Source organism: Thunnus albacares, chromosome 16, assembly GCF_914725855.1.
Source record: "Thunnus albacares chromosome 16, fThuAlb1.1, whole genome shotgun sequence".
Lineage (NCBI taxonomy): Eukaryota > Metazoa > Chordata > Actinopteri > Scombriformes > Scombridae > Thunnus > Thunnus albacares.
Window position 1 is genome coordinate 13,827,159 of NC_058121.1, and position 15,006 is coordinate 13,842,164.

At 43.3% G+C, this 15,006-nt stretch overlaps 1 long non-coding RNA gene across 1 annotated transcript; it reads left to right on the forward strand.

Annotated features, from left to right (window-relative positions):
* Nucleotides 1-9,783: 9,783 nt before the first annotated feature.
* LOC122965452 lies at nucleotides 9,784-13,599 on the forward strand. The gene is made up of 2 exons (XR_006398231.1): nucleotides 9,784-10,327; nucleotides 12,671-13,599. It is a non-coding gene; the product is annotated as an uncharacterized LOC122965452 (long non-coding RNA).
* Nucleotides 13,600-15,006: the final 1,407 nt, after the last annotated feature.

The window sequence follows — 15,006 nt, forward strand, 5'->3', positions numbered from 1 at the left end:
GGGATTATGGTATTCCCATTGTGATGGAAACAGAGGAAACAATGCTTTATTTCATGGGAGGAAATGTGCAATAATGATGTTAACACCTCAATCTGCCTTATTTCACCATTACATAGGTCTCTCTCTCTCTGTCACACACACACACACACATATGCAGACACACAGTTTTGCTATTTATCCCTTTATTTCTGCTGAGCAAACCTCCACACACATAAATCTAAATCTCTTTAGAAATTCAACCTCATCCGAATTTTATGAATTATATTCAGTTTCTTTTGCAACAAAGAAATTCTGTGTGTGTGTGCATGCATGTGCGTGTGAGGGAGGGAGAGTCTTTGAGCCTTATTGTGAGCATACACTTTACAGTATAGCTGCTCCCATGGGGTGTAATCCGACACTAAAATCGTCCATTAACACACTATCAAATCTATTCTTCTCTGTTGTGTCACACATCCACGAGCCATTTGTGGCTTTAGTGCTTTGGCTATGCAGACTCTTTAATGTAGTTCACAGTAGGCGGTAATAGGATGCCGTCTTCATGGATAAAGACTTTTTTCAGATCCTTGGCCCCAAAGCTAAAACACAGACTGTATGACTCTAGATTTGGTGACAGGTGCCCAGAATATTACATATAATCACATCAAGATTTTTAGGATTTATATATCTTGACGTATAAGATCATCAAGTCTTCTTTTACTATCAGTAAAACACAGATCAAATGCTGTTTGAATTCAGGCCAGCGGATCATACTGAGCACTCGTGTGTTTGAGAGGTAACGGTGTGCTGGTCTGTGAATAAGACCTCTGATGATGGCTGTATTTTTATTGTGAGGCCCCAGGTGCTGCCAGCGTCACACATGGAAACTCATGGCACCGGTATCCTGGCACACACCGACCAGACAGAGCAGGGCCAAGACGTGGTGTGTGTGTGTGTGTGTGAGTGAGAGAGAGACACAGAGAGAGAGTATGTGTGTGCATGCTACATGGATAAAACAAGTTCTGGTGGTGTGTATGTGTGTGTGTGTGTGTGTGTGTTTGTGACTCTTGTGCCTGAGAGATGGCCAGTGCTGGTCTGGAATGCAGATGAGTGTGATTCAGCCTTTCTGATAAAACCACTGCGCTAATGCTAATCCACCTCTTTATATTACAGATCTAATCTTTTTCTCTATGTCATATTCTCCCGCAGGGCTTTTCGTATAGGGCTCATTTAGGTCATGCAATGCATTTATTGCCTGTTAAAATAAGCAAAAGATTACTACAGACACCAGAAAAATCTATTCTACCAGCATTATTATGTAAAGAAATAACACCAGAGCTTCTTAAAGCCTCGTACAACTACTTTTCATTGTTTGTTTCTGACCATTTACATCAGTGCGTTTTTAATTTCAGCTGCATTTAATTACGGTAATAGCACAGTTGTGAGTGCATGTGCATGTATGTCCGTGTGTTTGCACATATGTACGTATGTAGGCATGTCTGTGCACGTGTGTGTGCACCAGCTGTCTGATCAGTAATCAGTTAGCAGTGGGCTAATGCAGCCTCCTTAACCCAGGGGCCTCATAAGACCGCCTCTGGCCCAGCCCCTCTCTCTGCCAGGGACAAATCCATTACCCAAAACAAGGACATCAAATGTCAACAAACACACACACACACACACACACAGATTGTATATAGTTATTCCAAGGCGTATTTGATTGGTGTCATGAAAGGAAAAGGTCTCTATGAAATGCTACAATTACTATATGGAAAGAAAACACAGTGGCAATTATTATTGTTTCAGAGAGACACGCCTTTGTGATTAGTTGTCAGTTTAATGCCAGTTATTAGAGGAAAGCTGGTGGTGTCAGAGTGTGGATTATGATTGGTCAGTTGTGTTTAATCAGCAACGTCTTCGGGCTTGTCACAATTTCATTCTGAAATGATTTCTTAATTTAAAGTTTATTTATTATTTGGGAGAGAATAAAAAGATCTTCTAAGTGTTTTTTTCAAACAAGAGAAGCATGCTTAAAAGGAAAAGGAAAACCTCTCCAAAGGGATTGTGGGCATTTTGTCAAGGGCTCTGTGACTAGAAATGCCGTTCTACAAAGGCTAACATAAATAGCACATAAACTGCACTAAAAACAGCCTCTCAGAAGCGGCTCAAAGACCGAGGCGGCTCCCCAAGGGTCTGATGGTAAGCAGCAACGTTTACATATCAGTGGCCCTTGTAGCATGTACAGTGATCTGGCAGGTTGGAGAGCTTTGATGCTCTGCACCCAGCAGGTCGGGTGTATCGATCCCCAGGGCGGTGCTGCTTTCTGGGCTGGTTTGCCTGGGTGACAGGGCCCCCTCCCGGAAACCTCCCTGGTGCCCGTACCCACCAGATGGCCTCAAAGAGGGACCAGAGACACAGGGCCAACATCCAGCTCTCAAACAGAGGAGCAGAGGAGCAAATGGCCTGTTAATATTTCATACAAACACTCTCACTCATCTCCAAGCGAGGAAACGGACACGACTGAGAGCGCAGCGTGAAGTGTGTGAAGGGGCAAGTGTGGGTGTGTGTGTGTGTGTGTGTCTGGGAGAAATCAAAGACATTTTGATGAAATATGAATAGTTTTCCCACTCAGAGGTGCTTCACAGATAGACTTCTTGTGCATAGTAATCTATAATCACAGGCTTGTGAGTTAATGGTGAAACTTTGGCCACAGATCTAGTAAGAGATGAAAAAAGATGGACAAAATCACTAAAAACTGCTTTTAAATAAGAATAATAAAACCTCTCCACTACTAATACATGGACCCCCTCCTCAGCAACACACATGCACACACACACACACCTCCCCAATTACTCTCATCACCAGATCCTTCCTTAAGCCTCTGCTGTATCTTGTGAGCGTAACCTGCTTGCTAATAGCCCATAACCCCTGTACAGATCAGTGGAGGTTATGCTATTTGCTGCTCGGTAATTGCCCTCTTCATCAGTACTCTGTCTGCGCAGGCAGCAACGCGGCCAGCCCCGGGGTCCTCCTGATGTCATTAATGTGTGATTAGGGCCGGTGGGGAGCAGCAGTTAGGAGGTTAAAAAGCCCCTGACAGCCCTCATCATCGGCGAGGAAACCCTGAGACTGATGCAGGGGCCGTGCAGATGGGCGAGAGCGTGCGGCTGCCAAAGCCCTAACTTGTTATTCCTCCTCACTTCCAAAAATCAAGCCACGCTAATAAATGCCACTGACACGGGCATGCACGTGTACACCCCACACTGATGCAGGTATACGCATACATCCGCAAACAAACACACAGTATAAAACGTCTTCAAGCTCTCTTGATTGAGGAGGAAATAATATTGTCTGAATGAATGCAACTATTAGGAGGGAGACTGGGAAGGCTGCCAAAATGTTCATTAGAGTTTAATACACATAAAGGCACAAAGTTTTGCCATTCTTTTAAACTTGATGACACTGATTGGACTTGAAATGATGAGTTGGTCATGGGAATAGAAAGATGACAAGTTCAACTTGACACAAGCAATCTAAACTACAACCAAAACTGTCTGCCTAGGTGCTCAATCATGTCAGGGTTTTAGGATTCCTATAAGTTGTCATCTTTAATACATGAGACGATTTCCAGCCCCGACTGCGCAACAAAGTCATTAGACTAGGAGGAAAGATGAAATATAAAACAAGCGTCCCTCTTTGCCCCCTCCCCAGTGAACAGGTGGCTGAGTTGAATGAGAGGGTGCGCTAACTTGGCTGTCACCGTGTTTTCCAACAGAACCGCTGCCTTCTAAAGCCAAACCACCGTGAATTATACATCTATGGCAGTAATTCTCTCAGAGGAGAGAGAGGGAGAGAGAGAAAAAGTGAGAAGGGGGGCTAAGAGAGTTAGAGAGATTAATGGCTGAAGCGGTTGTTTTTGACGCAGCGATCCTTGGCTCCGCTTCCCGCCCGCCGCTTATTGGCTTTTCAGAGCACATTTATTTATTTCGTTAACAAGAGAGAGCGGCCACGTTGCTGTCACTTTTTTGGCTCACTCAGTGCCACAGCAGTCTTGTCATCTCCTACTCCGTGGCGTGCGCCTTTGAACCCTGCCACGGACTACGGAGTGAGAATATTAATAGTGCAACAAACAAGACTTTAAAAATAGCAGGGTTCTGTCAGAGGCCAAGTGTCACTGACACTTTTTGTCCAACAGACTGACCTGTAGGAGGGTGTTGTCACATGTTTCATGACATGTTTTCAAGGACTTCAGAAGCAATCAAAAGGCATTATTATGAATTTATTACATATCTAAATAAATGCTTGTTTTGTAAGCTTTCACCAAAGTCAACTTCACTTTAGGTTTACTTTTTTTAATATTAAACACAAATATGTGTGAAGGGGAAAAAGACAGCTGTAGATGAAAACACTGCTGCAGAATGTGAGGATGTGAGTGTTTGAGAGATTTTTATTGAGTTTCCAACAGGTGCCAACGATCAACTGTTAATTGTACAAGATGTCTCAGGTCATCAATAAGATATCATAGCTACTACAATACAATAAACAATGGCTTAACAGAGAATGACACTTTGATGTCCACTTTTCATGAATATGAATTATGACTTAGACTTACTAAATTTACCCAAGATATTGTTTCACTTTAATAGGTGATAATAAGGCTTGACTTACTGATAAAGCTTGCATGCACTTAGCAACCCTGGTGAATAAAGGCTCCTTTAAATCTCACTTAAAACAGAAAACAAGTGTGCCGTATTAAATGTTCACTGGAGTAACAAAGACCAGAATTAAACAAATGACAGGAAATGAGATTTGCAATCTTGTCATCATTTGATTTTAGCTTAAGAATTCCTCAAGCTAAAGTAAAGACAGCGAGTTGCATAACGTGAGATAAAACTCTGAGCTGAGTACAATCTGATATGAATAGTCAATCCATGGACTAATCTGTATTCAGCCTCCCAAGGGAGTCCGCACAAAGGGCCGTCACTGGCTTAGCCAATAAACTTATTCAAGTCAGTTTCAACACAGCGCAGCATGTTCCAACATAATCTGTCCAGGAGGTCGTGACCTCCACGTCCCCTGCCTGTGGAATAAAGAGGACCTCAGGCCGGGATGACAGGAGAAGTCTTCCAAGGAGTTCATGTTACCACATGTCATAATAACAAGAAGCTACTGTTCCCCCGCCAGGCTCCTTCCCCCTTTGTCTTGGAGGGGCTCTGGACAGGGGCAGACAGGACACGCTGGCAGAGCTGAAACTGAATATTATCATTGGGGGGAATCTTGTTTCATGTTACTGAGCAGCTAGGCCAGCTAGCTGCACTGAGCCCTTGGTTGGGTGCACTGTCACTTCACCTGACAGGAACAGTTTACTTTCAAAACCTCAGAGACGAGACTATGTACAAACACAAGCACCTATTCACACAAAACTACACATTTTGGTTTTCTTCCTTGACTGACAATCTTATTCATAGGCTCTGCACACCTTTCAAACGTGCACGCTGTACATTCACACACAAGCGTTGGCTGCTTTACTCCCCCCGCTCACCCTCCATGGCGATTGAGAGGTCAATATCTCACTTTACCGCCAGCTACACTTTCCTCTGTCACTCACAGCTCCCACTCCATTCAAACAGCAGGTTAGCCCAACAAAGGAGACCGCAGGGGAGCTGCCCGAGCCTTCCGCTTACACACACACACACACACACACACATACATACACACAATACATGCTCACATGCACACAAACACACACATAACGCAAACAGTGCGAGCTGCGGCACTGCTCAGAGCTTGACGGGTGCTTTGTGCTCATCCGTCAGCCGGCCCCTGGGTCCTGAAGATACCTTCAGTCAGCAAGACCGGCTCCCTGAAAGGAGGGATTCACACAGCTCTGAAATATTGATGCCAGGAGGGCACCTGGAGCACGTCGACCTTTTGACCTCACCTTTACATTCTTAGAGGAGGAGAGGATGTAACAGAGATGGAGGGGGGCGGAGGAGGCCAGAAATGACAGGTGTGGCCAGGTGGAAAAGCGCAACAGATGAGTTTTGAAAGAATTTATTTCACTGAAGATATCAAAATGTACAAATAAACCAATAACGTTTCCATGCATATCAAAGCTACTATGCAGAAATTTACTCAATCTAAAAAGTTTATACAAAAAATTGTGAAATAATTACCTTAATTTAAGAGGAAAATCTCAAAAACACTCTCTAGAGGACAGATAGCACAATGTTAGCCTTTGACTCTAGGACAGAGAAAGGGAGTGATGAGAGAGAAAGATGGAGAGGGGGTAGAGAGGGGGAGAGAGGGAACGGGTCGGAAGTTTGACATTCCTGTGGGCGATGTGTGTCTCGTCAGTGAACGCGTTTGGATTCTTTTAACGGGAGTCGATACCCCCTTCCGCTTCCCAAGCACTCACTGTGAGCTGAGCCGGGGTAATGCCATTGAACAGGGACAATGGGGCCTCTTAAAAGGCAGCTTTTAACTGGGCGTGTGCACGTGGATATCAATACAGCCGATAGTTTTCCATGTAAGAAGATCAAACACAGAGACACTGGGTGATTCTCAGTGAAGAAGCAGACAGATAAATAAATGAAATGACTAGAGGGAGTTTATTTTAAAGAGAGAAAAGTGTTTCTGTTTTGCTGTTGTACAACATACAGGCATTCACTTTCCATCCCCCCCTTTTTTCCCTTTTTCTCTCTGTCCCCCCTCTTTCTTTTCGCTCAGACACACATGCTCTGGCGTAAGCTCTTCAAGTTTAAAGCATGCGTTTCAAAGGCGCTTGGGTGCCTGTATCACTGCTTTAGACAAAAGGGCCGGCTCTTAGGAGATAGAGGGGACATCTGAGGCAGAGAGAGATCGGGGGAGACGAGCACAGAAAATGAAAGAGAAAGAACGAGGAGGGAGAGCAGGGTTAGAGAGACAGAGGGTGAGAGACAGAGAAGGAGAGAGTGAGGGAGACAGGGGAAGAAGAGAAGGAGGGGGCGCGATTGCACGCTTTCAACTGCCTTTTGTGGGCCTCTCTGCAGATGTCACCAGCTGTTCCCCTGCACGGAGGGTTCCAGAGCGTGGAACATCGCCTCCGGCCCCGTCCTCGGCCACCTTTCAAGTGTCAATCAGACAGGAGGGGTTGGGGGTGGTGGTGACTGAGGGGTGGAGGACCGGTTGAGGGAGGCAGGAGAAAGGGGGGAGTTCAGTGGAAGGGAGGCAAAGGGGGCCAACAGACTGGGCTTCGGTCACTGTCCTGAGAACAGTGCCAGCGATTCGCCATTGATTTAACCCCCCCTCCTCAACCCGCTCAATAACAGAGAGAGGATGGAGCCAGCCGTGTGCGGCGTGCAGACAAAAGAGGCCCGTGGGCAAGGTTAGCTGGAGATCACACGGCTGCTAGGCTACTGCTTCCACAGCGCTACCGTTAGCCATACTGTTAGTGATTAGCGATAGCCGATGCCCCCAACCCAACCCCTCCTCCCCACCAGCACTCCTTGGTTCAACACACGCAGAACCGTGAGGGTGACCTACGATTATAGTAGAAGGGTGGGGGCACAGCAGTGGGAGCAAGAAAAGTTGTCATTGCGAGTGAACAAGCAAACATAAAAGAGGCTGACATATGGTGTGATTGACACTGAGACAAACAGTGTCTAACGATGAGGAGAAGGTATGCTTAACACCGCTTAACCTTGGAGCGTCTAGTCGGCTGACATAACTCCAAGACACTTTTATTGACGACATCAATATCTACTGTACACTACTGTGTGTATAACCTTCTGATCCAGCCGGGGATGATGGCGCTGAAACCTGCAGCACAGAGCCGTTTAATCACCCAGACAGGGTCAGTCGTAGAAACCCACAGACAGGAACCCAAACAATTCTTCTACAGTTTATATTGGCAGAAAAGTTTGCGTTGAAAAATGGTGACACTGTCACACTGATATGATATAATTGAAAGCCTGAAAAAACACTCTGATTCCCTCGTTTTACTGACAGCCTAAAGTGAGAGCCACTGACTCTCAATGCATCTTATCAGGCAGTGTAAGTAGGTCTATTATACACACTATTGCCGCTGCCCTGCTGATAACCTCTGTACCGAGGTTGTAAAACAAAGGCCTTTGAAGAGGAGAGGAACCGGTGGGTTTCATGTGATTTATGTCTTTTGAAAACAAGATGGCTGTGCTGAGGTCCCAGACCATGGCTGACCTTAGTGTTTCCTGTCACCTCCTCATGTATCTGTATGTTTGTGTGTTGCTCTGCATGGGGGTAGATACCCCCAAAACAAGCACATACCTAGATGTCATTTATGAGAATCTCTGTCTGAAGAATACACTTGTCCTGAATTAAGTGTCAAAGAGGGACAAGAATAAATCTGAGGTATTCAAATAGAGTCTAAAAACACAACTTTACTTAAGCTGTGCCACCATAGCTATCATAATAAGACAAGAAATCATAAGATCAGTTGCATTGTTTTTATTTACAGACTGCCGACTGACTGTCTAGCCAAGAGAGCTGCAGTGTGAATGAGAGGAAACCGTTTATATATAGAAAACAGTTTATATTTAGCTGTGTGCGTTTAATGTAATTTCAATGACTTGTGCTAATCTTAAGGAACAGACTTTCAGCATTCAAACATTTTTAGAGTTTGTCTGAAACAGGTTTACAGCAACTTTACTGCTGTTCTCATAAAAACAAGATGACTATTTTCTTTATAGTGACATAGTAAGAGTATTTCTCTTTAATGAAATGTATCGGTTTAAGCAACTCTTTATGGTATACACTCATTAAAAATTGATCCAAAAGATATTTTCCGACTCAGTGAACAAGAGATGACCCCTCTTCATGTTGGCGTCACAAAACAAAAGGAGGCCAAATCACTCCTGCCTGTCAGACATGTAGCAAAACACAACTTCAGTCAAGGGGCCAGCAATTTTCCAAGGGGTAATATCCTTAGGCATTAATCACCCCAGTCATAAATCAAAAGAGCGTGACCACCTCTTCACTTCAACGTCCCGCCGCATCCCTCCTTCACTTCCCATCCCCTCTCCCCCTTCCCTTCCCCTCCCCTGCCGTGCATACACTCTGCCGTCTCCACAGTTAGAAAAAGTTGAAAAATCATAAATCAAAAGAACGACCTCAGCTATCCTGCCACACGCCATCGCCCGCTTACCCCCACCTCTCCCCCATGCCGCCACACCGTCACCCTCTCATCCTCCTCGACCTTCTACACATCAGAGTTCATCAAACGCGTCAGAAATCAAGAGTGGCTTCCTCAATATTTCCTCATCATCCACCCCCCCCCCCTCCTCCTCCTCCACCTCCCGGAATTGTAACCATCACTGACTGAACACAACACCCACCTCCAGCTTGAGGTCATGGGGTCACCACAAGGTCTCGTGGCTGACCGGCTGAATGTGTCTTTGTCTCACTGGGTCTGAAGCTCTGCTAACTTTGGGAGCCTGCTTGATTTGCGGAGGTGGCCCTGTGGTCACCGAGTCCCGTGTTTTTCTGATCCCCTCCTGCAGAAGTGAAAAATAGCAGGAAACGTATATCTGTCATTGTCCATTCAGGAGATCACCTGTAAGGAAACGAAGCGGCCAGCAAGTGCTGACACAATCATCCCTGCGCCTAGCAACACATCCTGGTTCCGGCCCAGACGCGAGGGACCGTACAGTACGTCTGAGTTGCTCCGCTTCCTGCCCCACAAGGCAGAGGGAGGAGGGGGGGGGGTTGGGGATGGACGGCAGGTTATCACAGGCTGAAGGGGGAATTCTGAAGAGAAAAAAAGACTTTTGTGTTCTGGGGTTAGATGAAGGATTGGAAGGTCAGGCACGCTGAAACAGATAATATTCAAATGTTTTTTCAGTCCTATAGCTGCAAAAGGAACAAACTCCAAAACAAGTATCGCTGTACTGTGGGAATAAAAAGTGAAGGGAAATATTTCTGACACCAGATTTGAACAAAAAAAAAAAATGCAAATGCTTAAATGTTACACGGCCAAGATATAAAAAAGTTGTGCCAAATAGAGCATGACTTCATAAGACACCTGCTGTGTGTGTGATTTGCTTCCTTCTGATACGTTGATATCTCCGTCACGCAGTGCTGTTGATTTACCTCATTCAGTCACGCATGTTTTTGAGTCGACTGGTGATTTTTCTTAACCCTGACTCAGCAAATGACCACTGTTTGATCTTCTCTGCTGTTGTGATGTCGTGTTCCTCCCATTACAAAGAGTACCAGGAAACGGTGGCCCCTGGAGAGATGAGAAAGAGACCCTGTTTATCCTGAGCAGAACCCATACTCGTGATTACAGCCCAGCCCTGCACCTGGCCTCAGTGACATGCCAAGTACACACACTTTGGTACCCTCCCCAACCATACACACACAAACTCGCTCCACTAACACAACACGAGCCAATACATACAATAAACGATGTATGCTACCAAACACATATAAGAACTACTATGACTGGATTATGATAAAGTATACACAATAAATTATTAGAAGTCACTTACACTCCCATATGATCATTACACATAATGTGTGATGCAGGTGGGTAAAGGCATATTTTACATATTTTGTTGTCTGTAATTTCAGAATAACCTCCTAATAATTTCCAAGTTTCTGTAAAGAACAAAGTAAATGGTGCGCCCTGATCACCTACTGGTTAAGATGCATGCCACATGATTGTAAATGCGGTTAAAAATCTAGCAGCAGACCTTTGTTGCATGTTGCCCTCATTTCTCCCCCCCTTCATTTCCTGTCATCTCTTCACTGTCACTATAATAAAAAGGCATAAAATGCCCCCAAATATATATATGTAAAAAGAACAAAGTAATTTTGTACTAATTATAGGGAAAATAAAGTGCAGTTGGCTCACTTCCAATTAATTAATTCCAATTAACTTATACCACAACATTAGTATAAAGTCTCCAGTAATAAATTAATGATTTATAAATGTTTTTGGGATCTGTAGGAAAAAAATGTAACTAAAATCATAGGTTATTTTATTTTAACCCTAATCCTTACCCTAATTTGTTTGTAATCTTACCTGCTGACTTTCCAAAGTCCCACCGCGGTTCTGTATAAATGAAAAAAGTAAAAACTGCCTTTGATACACGTTTTCTTTGAGTTCCCTCCCATTCACATTTACCTGATACCAGACAAACTGTGGTGTTTTCTGTAGCTCCACCCAATGACAGTTAAACTCCCATAAAAGCCACAGTATGCTTGAAATGAAGTATTTCATATGAAGTATTGTCCAACCTATAAATGTTATAGTTATTCCAAATGGCCATACTTTAGGTTGGGGGGAAAAGCCTTCCTTCATAGAGAGGAATGAAACACGATGAATCTTACAAATGGGGATAACAGCAAACACTTTGGGACTTTCTCTTTTCAAAGGAATGCATGGTGTTGAACTCTCTGACGACGCAATGACACAAAAGATGACGACGGATGTTGTGTGAAGAACAGAAAAAGAAAAGAGAGAAAAGTTAAAATCCTTTCTCACCTCAGACCACATGATGAGGTGGAGTGGGCATTCCTGTCTGATTGTCAGATTTGGAAAGTTACAGAAATGATGTTGGAAAGTTTGGTGGGAGGGGGGTTTCAGACATTATCTGACAATACAACAATCACTTCACTTGAAGCACACTGACCCCTTAAGACTGCTTCCATCTCCACAGCACCTTTATTACATGTTTCTGAGACTAAAACCAGCAACCACTTATGTTTGCATTCCTGATTGAATAACATGATGAATAGCGCCAGTAAATTAGTAACTAACAACATATTGTATCTTTTGATTTGTATTTTTAAAGCTAACTTTGGCATTTGGCTTTGGACAGAAATAAAACTCAACAGCTGGTGGAGAATAAATAATAAGAGGAGGCAAGTGTCAGAAGCCAAAAGCCATTCAATCTCTCAAGGAGTTATAAATCACACATAAAAATACTGAATACCGTGAAAAGCATTATTTTTTTCATACACATGTATCAACCTTGGAATATGTTAAACAGCTTACTAACCCCTGTGGGAATCAAAATCTGGCACACGCGCACACAAACACACACAGAGCGCACACAGTACATGAGCAACGCTTTCTAAGAATTTTGAGGGCGGCATTTATATGGAGGTGTGCGCAGGCCAGAGATGAGCTTTATTTGTACATGCTCTCACCCAGGAAACATATTACACTCTTACTAAAAATACACCGTCAGAAACCACCAAACATGTTGAATTGGGGCCATAGAATCCAATTTGGCAGCCGGGGTTTGTATTGTGTGGCTGGTGCAAAAAACAGAAGTGCTCATCTCATCTTTGTGCTTGTGAGGAGTCACATTGCAAACCGGGGGCAATCAAAGACTTGCCGAAAAACTTTCAACACTCTTTTTAGTCCCCTTTTGAGCTGAAAGAGCTGTGAGCAGGGTGTAGCTCCACATCTTTCAAGCTCTTTTTTTTTAAAAATGTACCTCTCCCTTCCTCAGTGACACTCAACTTCACTTAGTCTGTCTCCATTTCTCACCTCTGCTGTTTCTCAAACTCCTTTCTTGCTTTTTTTTCAAACCTCTTATTATCACCTTTGAATTTGGGCAAAACTTGGGAAAAAGAATAGATTTTCAAAGTCTCTTTTTTGCTCCTCTCACACACACAATAACAAATGCCTCTTCTTTCTCTCTCTCTCTTGTGTGCTGGCTGCCAGCTATGGAGGAGCTCTTTTGTCTCTTGGACCAGCACCTGTCACCACAGTGTTAAAATGCAGAGGAGAGGGGCCGAATGGAGTAGGACGCCCTCAGCAGGCCACTGGATATGTGTGTAAATGCTTCAATTTGCATGCACACACACATTAACACATGCACATACTCACAAGTTATTCCTTGTTAAATTCGGGAGGGGTGTATCGGAGGTGTCGTGGAGGTCATTGTAGCCGTGTATGCGTGTGTGTATGTGTGTGTGAGTGTGTGTGTGTGTGTGTGTGTGTGTGTGATTAATCCACTGAGCAAAGACAGTTTGAGCTGTTAAACAGCTGAGTGTCAAAGGGCTTTTATCAGGGCTAGTGGCGCCTGGACTGACACACACACACACACACACACACAATTTTTAATGTCAATCATACCACTCATATACCATACGAATACATCAAACTAGACTGGGTGTGTATGTACACATGCTCACACGACCACCATGTAGGCGTGAAAGTAGATGGAAAAGATTTCATTATAATTATTGTAGTGAAGAGCAACACAAGGACACACACACACACACACACACACACACACACTTCCAGGTCCATCTTGACTGTCCAGACGCGGTGGTAAACCCAGCTGTTGCTACTTCTCACTTTCCGACTACATGACAAGAGCATGTGATGAGGATATGCAACAGCAGTGCATGCGTGTGTGTGTGTGTGTGTATGTGTGTGTCTTCTTGAAGCCTTACTGTATTACGGACAGTACCACCCACTTCATTACTTTCTCTTTGTGTACAACGTCCACCAGCTGTTTTTCCTCAAGATAGTAACTGCATTTAATTAATTTTTAAAACACAACAATGTAACTGAATTAATTGAAATGCAGTAACTTTTTCTAATCATAACCTGCAGTTGCAATAAATGAAAGGATATTTCATTCATGCAGTAGCGCAATGTTGTGTCTTGTTAAATGTTAAGTTTCCCTTTAAAAAGCGACATCTGCACTGTGTTTTTCAGTATAGATGTTATTGCCAGATGCACACAAACAGTCACACAGCCGCATGTCTCTGCTACATGTAGAACACAGCTGATGAGTTGTTTCAATGAGCTGGTGGAGACTTTGCCTAAATGGTTTAAGCTTTATTTTTTACCACAGTTTACAAGAGCCATTACATTTACTAATGCTGCCATTACAAACAGAGGACACGATATTACCCTCTCACAAAAGATGTAAGTAGTGCTGCAATTATAACTGCAGCGAAGGAAAATAGACTGACGACTGGCTGCACTTGATTCACTGCCAACACAACTTCTGAACTTGATCAGATTTAAATCTGTGGAATCTAGAAGTTAAGAAATGTAAATTAGTGTCCTTTTGAGAGAAGCAGATAAGTTGGACAGAGTGAGTATTTAATGGAATAATTAAATAGTGATTAAGTAAATGTCTGAACACCATATCCAATAAATAGCGGGATATCAGAAGAAAAAAAATCTGTAGTATACATGTAGCGTTAGCAGCAGGGAAAAATGTGAATGAACAAACAGGGTATTCTATTGGCTGTAATCACAGGCAGATTATCTACATTTCTCAAACTGCTGCCTGTGGGACATAGATTGGGGGATTTTGTGCTATTATAATCCCACGTTGAAATGCATTTTCATCATGTCGTATGGCAGCACGCGTAGTATATCTTTAATCAACAGTAGGTTATAAACTTATCAAAGCAAGACTGTGCGACATTTGCTGAACAGTGGCAACTGTGTATTTACAGGATGGCAGCACATTGAATTTCCCTTCAGCTGCTTTATAGACATAAATCAATGGGTGACTTGGCTGAGAGCAAGTAGAGCGGGACCACAAAAAAGAAATATGTCTGTCTGTTGAGGTACAGTGTGTTTAAGGCCTACTTCTTGTTTCATATTTGTGATAAAGCCATTTAATGTTTATCTGTGACATAGAGCCATAAAGTTCTTAAGTTGTCTTACATTCAGCTAACATTATCCACTACAGCCATTAGGTCAAACTAATTGTCATACTGCACTAAGACTGTAACAACAAAAGTCCTGAGTATATTGAATTGACCAAGGTGTGTTTTATTGTTTCTGAATCCAACTTTTCATTTGTAAGAAGATTTTTTTTATCTCTTCTTTTAAACATTACATTGACACTGTTTCATAGATGTTGAGTGGTAAAACATTGAGTAATGCAGAAAGGCTGTAATAGCCTGGTGTAAGCTGCTTAGTGTACAAACTTGCTATGTTGTGACTACGTGTCTATGCATACATGTCCAAGGGCTCCTTTGTACATCATTATACATTTCTGATGTCTGAGCCATACACACACACAC